At 42.4% G+C, this 5,881-nt stretch overlaps 2 non-coding genes across 2 annotated transcripts; both read left to right on the plus strand.

The window, feature by feature from the left end:
- The first annotated feature begins 460 nt into the window (after positions 1–460).
- TRNAM-CAU (transfer RNA methionine (anticodon CAU)) lies at positions 461–548 on the plus strand. The gene is given in 2 exon segments: positions 461–497; positions 513–548. It is a non-coding gene; the product is annotated as a tRNA-Met (tRNA).
- A 1,711-nt stretch (positions 549–2,259) lies between these two features.
- TRNAM-CAU (transfer RNA methionine (anticodon CAU)) lies at positions 2,260–2,347 on the plus strand. Its single transcript is given in 2 exon segments — positions 2,260–2,296; positions 2,312–2,347. It is a non-coding gene; the product is annotated as a tRNA-Met (tRNA).
- The last annotated feature ends 3,534 nt before the right edge of the window (positions 2,348–5,881 follow it).

Raw genomic sequence — 5,881 nt, forward strand, 5'->3', positions numbered from 1 at the left:
AAAAAAAAAAAATCAGATTTATCTCGAGGTCCCCTTCACTGAAGCCCTGTCAGCCTCCTGCCTGCCAGGTTCGCCATTAGAAGGGGGGGGGGGCATATGAGGCTTCACACCCGGGTGGCAGATAAGCTCGAGCCGCCCCTGCCTTTTTAGCTACTGAAGATCCTAAAGTACCATTTTCTTTTCAACCCCCTTAAAATTTCTCGCATTACATTGTTGGGTGTTTGTATTTTGAAGTATAAACGCTGTATAACTAGTTTAATACGGTCAAAAGGTTCCCTAGGCAGCCTACAAAAGGGGCTCCCCTGCACAGCCCGCCTTTTTCAGTATTTGTCTAACCTCGCACAATGCTTCCTGAAATTCTATCCGAATGGAAAAAAAGGTACAATATATCTTGAATTGCAACCTAGTACTGTATAATAGTTGTGTCCGTGTCATAAAAAATTTGCGTCAAGTTAAGCATGCCTCAGTAGCGCAGTAGGCAGCGCGTCAGTCTCATAATCGCTCCTTGAGCAATCTGAAGGTCGTGAGTTCGATCCTCACCTGGGGCAGCGAAATTTTTTTTTCCCAAAAAACCTAAACTTCACTTTTTTATGATGTGAGAAAGATTCTCATCCCCTCCCCTTAAGACATCTTCAAAAGATAATGATATTTTTCAATATGTTTTGGAACTCCTAAACGTATTCTCAAAGTGGGAAAGAGGGGGGAGGGGCGAATTCGAGCCAAGCGAGGGCCCAAGCAATTTCTGAGACTACCTTGAGCCCCTAATTTATGGGGAGGGAACGAAAAGCGCATACTATATATATATTGTATACTTGGAATCGACTGAAATGCTGAAAAATACATGCCTACTACGAGTATGTCTATGGGCGTGAATTTATTGAAAATATTAAAGGCGTTCGAAATCAATTCGTTCCATTGGGGGGGGGGGGGGTATGGAGTCTCGTTCCCACATGGGCCCTAGGCAATTTTACGCGTATGAATATATCATATGTTCTTTCGAATTCATATAGGCACGTCGAAAAAAAAATTAATGTAAAAATTAGAATGATTAAAATCTTTGATAATTTTATATGGGCCCCCCTTTATGAATCCCGTTGGTGATTCAATTCATCAGTGATTATGATCTAATGGTAACTGTGTATGAAAGACTTCTACGCAAATTAAAACAATTTAAATTGATTCCGTCAGTGCATTCCATTCATGATCCCCCCCACAATGGTTGGGCCAACCGGGAGCCGAGACGATTTTCATCTTTTTTGTTTTTTCGCGCTATAAATTCACTATCGAGGGGCCTGTGGAAATTTGCCGGGGTTGCCACCAAAGATTGATTGATTAGCAAAAAAAAGTATTTTCTCTCGATGTATTGATTTTTTTTTTATTATATTTATAAATAGTTTTAAGTTTTAATTTTCAGTAATCTTAGGGAACCCATCATGGCCTCCCTAATCTGCAACAGGGCTGCCAGGCTAGGATCTATGGCGAGACTCTTTACAGTGAATTTATAGTGTGGAGAAAACAGGGCCGTCTCAAGAGCATTGTGAGCCTCCGGGCCAAGTGATTTTTCTGATTCCTTTCCTGGCAAATTTCAATGAGATCTCATCTTTGTGAGGGCCCCTTCTCCTCTTTAGGCCTCCGGCAGTGCCCGGGGGGGGGGGGGGAACGTGCGTTAAGACGGCACTGGTGGAGAACAAAAAAAAAATGATGAGAATCGGCCTCCGGGATTGAGCCGGGACCGTAGCCAGAAATTTCATTCGAAGGGGGACCACTTTCATTTCGGGGGGGGGGGAGGGGAAGGGATAGAACAATAGATTTGGCCATTTTTCCCTCTCTTTTTAGGCACTTTCTCTTTTTGGAGGGAACCAGACCCCCTCCTTCCGCTACGGCCTTTTCTTGTGCCCTAATCAGTTCCATTCTTGTGTGGGTCATGGTCTTAAAAAAGAATAAGGAATTTATAATTTGACTCGCAAATGTCTGAAAGAGTAAAGATTTCTAGGGGTTATACCAGTTTCCCAAACTTTTTTTTCCATCGCGCCCTTCTTTAGACTTTTTCCCTCTCATCGTCCACGACTCAAGTGAACCCATAGGATCCTATATTCGTAGCTTCTATCCTCCGTGGACAGTTTCCATCGCCCACCGGGGGTGATATTGCCCCCTTTGGGAAACACTGGGGTTGAGGTGATACAGTACAATATCGAATTTCAACCTGGTACTTTATATAATTGTGGCTGAGAGATAGGAACATTGCATTCCCTCAAGCGTGCCTCAGTAGCGCAGTAGGCAGCGCGTCAGTCTCATAATCGCTCCTTGAGCAATCTGAAGGTCGTGAGTTCGATCCTCACCTGGGGCAGTAGAAAGTTTTTTTCCATCACTCTAAATTTCACTTTCTTCTGCTGAGAAAGATTTTTATGCCCTTGTATAAATTATAAATAACATTTTTAATGTGTTCTTGAACTTCTAAAATAGCTATTATCGTGGCCCCCACAAGGGTGTGGCTGACAGGGCCCGTCACTAACCTCATCATTTCTTGCTTTTTTACGCTATAAAATTAACTATAGAAGGGCTCGTGAAATGTACGACCGGGGGGTCCCGCAAAAGATCCCAGCCTAGGGGCCCTGCTCCAGGATGTGGGGCTCATGGCATAATCAGCTAACGACTCAAAATAACATTATTAAATAATCATAAATTCCCAGCCAATTCTCATTTACAGTAAATTTTAATTAATTGTCATTTTAAAATTCATGTAAAATATCGAAAATTATTATCAACCGAAAGAGTAGAATTTTGCTTGGCGATTGAAATTCCCAAAAATGGTTATTAGGGGACGTATACAAATTATAATTTTTTACGGCCCCAAATCAAAAAGCCGTCGATAAGTAAAAAATTTGTGCCTCTCTCTGTAATATCGGAATTTATCCAGTTATTTACTAAATTAAAATTTGAGGAGACATTAGAGATAATTTTTACCATTTTTTTAAAATTCTGGAACTTTTCGGGTAGTAAAAATTGACAAAAATCAGTAATTTTTCAATCTCAATCACGATGTCTCCTTGAATATCAATTGTTACAGGGTGAACTTTTTGCTGAAAAATAGAGAAAGCCGTAAATTTTAATAATCGATGATTTTTTCTTTATTTGTGTGGCAGTATAATAATTTTAGTTTTTAACTTTTCAATAACAATCGTTTTCGGGAGAGGGGTTTCACCACCCAAGAATAATTTTACTCTGCTTGTTTATCTCTCTTTTTCGTACCTTACTTGAATTTCAAAATTATCGTAGAATTTATATTCATTTCTGGCACTGGCGTCGAAGGGGAGCCGAGGCAGACAGGGGGCGACGGGCGACGATGGGGGTGATCGCCCCTCCCAAGAGAGGAATTTTTTTCGGAAAAAACTGGTGCGTTTTGTCTAATATTATTCAAAATTGAAAAAAACTACAGTATGTGATTGTTCCCATAAAATTCGGAACAGTCAAGCGAAACTGTACAATAAATCCAACACAGTCACACCCAACACATTCCCCGGATCCGCAGCTGAGCCGGAACCTTATGAATGGTCGAGCAGTCATCCGAGCACCGCGAAAATTTATTAATAATTGAAATTTCCTACGTGAAGCTCAAGATGAGCAACCACAAACACCACACCTCCTATAGAAGATCTACTTCGAAGAGCCGCTGGAGTGAGCTCTTTACAAAGTAGTTATTAAGGGGTGCCCAACGTGACCTCCCACAAGGGTAGAGCTTCGGTCCAGGCCGTAGCAGGTGAGAAAATGACCGAAAAAAAAGTTAAAAGATGGCCAAATCTATTGTTCTATCACTTTGGTCCACCCCCCCCCCCCCCGAAATGAAAGTGGTCCCCTAAGAACGAAATTTCTGACTATGGACCTGGCTTCAGTTCGGTACTCCCCCGGGACTATTCTCGTAATTTTTTTGTTTTTTCACGTTATAAATTCAGTTACGAGGAACCCAAAAAAGATCCAGCATAGGGGTCCTGCTGCTGGTTGTGGGAACTATGGCACCCAACAAGTGGAGTCAAAGGTGTTTGTTTAGTCTGCGACCATATTTATTTCAAGTTCAAGGGTTCCAAATCAAAGAAGCCCTAAAAAGGGCAAAGTTCCCACTTGTTCATGTGAAAATGAATAAGATAGTAATTAATACACTTCTGTATCAGTGTTAGGGCGACGAAACGGACCGGGAGGGCGGCAGAAGCTACAGATATATCATGGAATATTTTAAAAAAGGGGCGTTGGAGGAAAAACTTTCGTGAAAAGATATTGGGGTGGTAGTGGGGGTGGGGGGGGGGGGGGGGGGAGAAAACGGTGAGAAAATTGTTTCAAAAACTCTCTTGATGTTTGGTTCTTTTATCTTACACACAAGATGGCGCCATAAACTTGATCCGTTATTACTGCATTATTATTTTTTAAATGTTTTCAACAGATGGCGCGCAAAATCAGTGTATCGATCGGCGGAAAAACAAACATTAGAAGATATGCATATGCATTTCTCTGCAAAGCATGTTGGTACAGGTCCGCATCTAGAGAGGAGCGGGCAAAGCCGCTTGAAAGTTCTCTTGAAACTCTTAATGCAGCTTTGGGAGCAGGCGATTCTACCGCCCCGGGCACCGGACCAGAAAGGAAGGGGCGCAAATTTCACCGTTTAACTTCTCCTTCAACATTACCAGGGGGCACCAAAATGCATGCTTGCCCCAACTAACCAATCGGGCCCGTCATTTGGTGGGGGCTTTCAAAAATACAATAGAAATACAAACAAGAGGAATTAAACAAATAAATAAATATGTATGGTTAGGCCAGTTGACCCAGCCATTGTCTGAAATTCGGGCTTTGGCCGGGCCCTACACATCCCTTATCGATTCCCCTATGATTCGAGGTCATCGCCACGTTGGCATATTCTTTGCGATAATTATGGCCATTTATTATTAGCCATTATTATGGTTAGCTATGGCAACCCTAAAGATCAAAGGAATCGGAATATCGATACATTAGTGATCCATATATAGGGGTCGGCCAAAGCCCGAATATTAGACATTAGCCGGATCAACTGGGCGAGCCAGTTCTTGAAGTGGCCAAGTTTGGGCTTTGGCTGTAACATATACATATATTAAGCATATATTCTTTGCCCCCCCCCTCCCCCATGGATGGAGATGTGGAGGGGGGGGGCAATGCACCCTCCGCGTCAAAGGTGGAATCGACAGATCTAATGTATATGCGTATATATGAATTGGCATCATCATCGTGTCCCCCCCAGACTTCCAAGTCTATAACCGCCTATGCCCCCCCCCCCCCGGTAAAAGTTGAGATTACGGGCCCTTGACCAATCATCTAGTTCATAGTTTCCCAAAATTTTTGTTCCATCACCCCCTTCAGAATTTTTTTTCTCTCATCGCCCCCGAATCAAGCAAACCCATAGGTTCCTATGTTATACTCGTGGCTTCTATCACCCCCCCCCCCCCCGGACCGTTCCATCGCCCACCAGGGGGCAATATTGTCCACTTTGGGAAACACTGATCTAGTTGCAGCCCTGTGTTGGAAGGTCAATGAAATGGTCAAGCATCCCAAAATAATTGGTCTTCCTCTTATCTGCTTTTTCTTTTTATCTCACTCTATTTTAAACGTACACACCGAAAAATGCATACTCGTGGAAAAATTGGCTAACGATTAATGATTTCCAGGGGCGTGATTTTAAAAAATTTCGGCGACTATATATTTATATGTATATATAATTTTCATGTAGAAATTTCAGGAACTAATTTTAAGGGGCGTGATTTCAAAATTTCAGGGGGTGCCAGAATTATGCTTTAGTTTAGACCAGGACTGGATAAGTCCTAGGCACCAGGTCGCCATGGTGACTAAAAAATTAGTATTGGCT

Source organism: Pholcus phalangioides, unplaced genomic scaffold (genome assembly GCF_987345545.1).
Source record: "Pholcus phalangioides strain wild (caught in Gottingen) unplaced genomic scaffold, Ppha-v1.0 ptg000039l_1, whole genome shotgun sequence".
In the NCBI taxonomy this organism is placed as follows: domain Eukaryota; kingdom Metazoa; phylum Arthropoda; class Arachnida; order Araneae; family Pholcidae; genus Pholcus; species Pholcus phalangioides.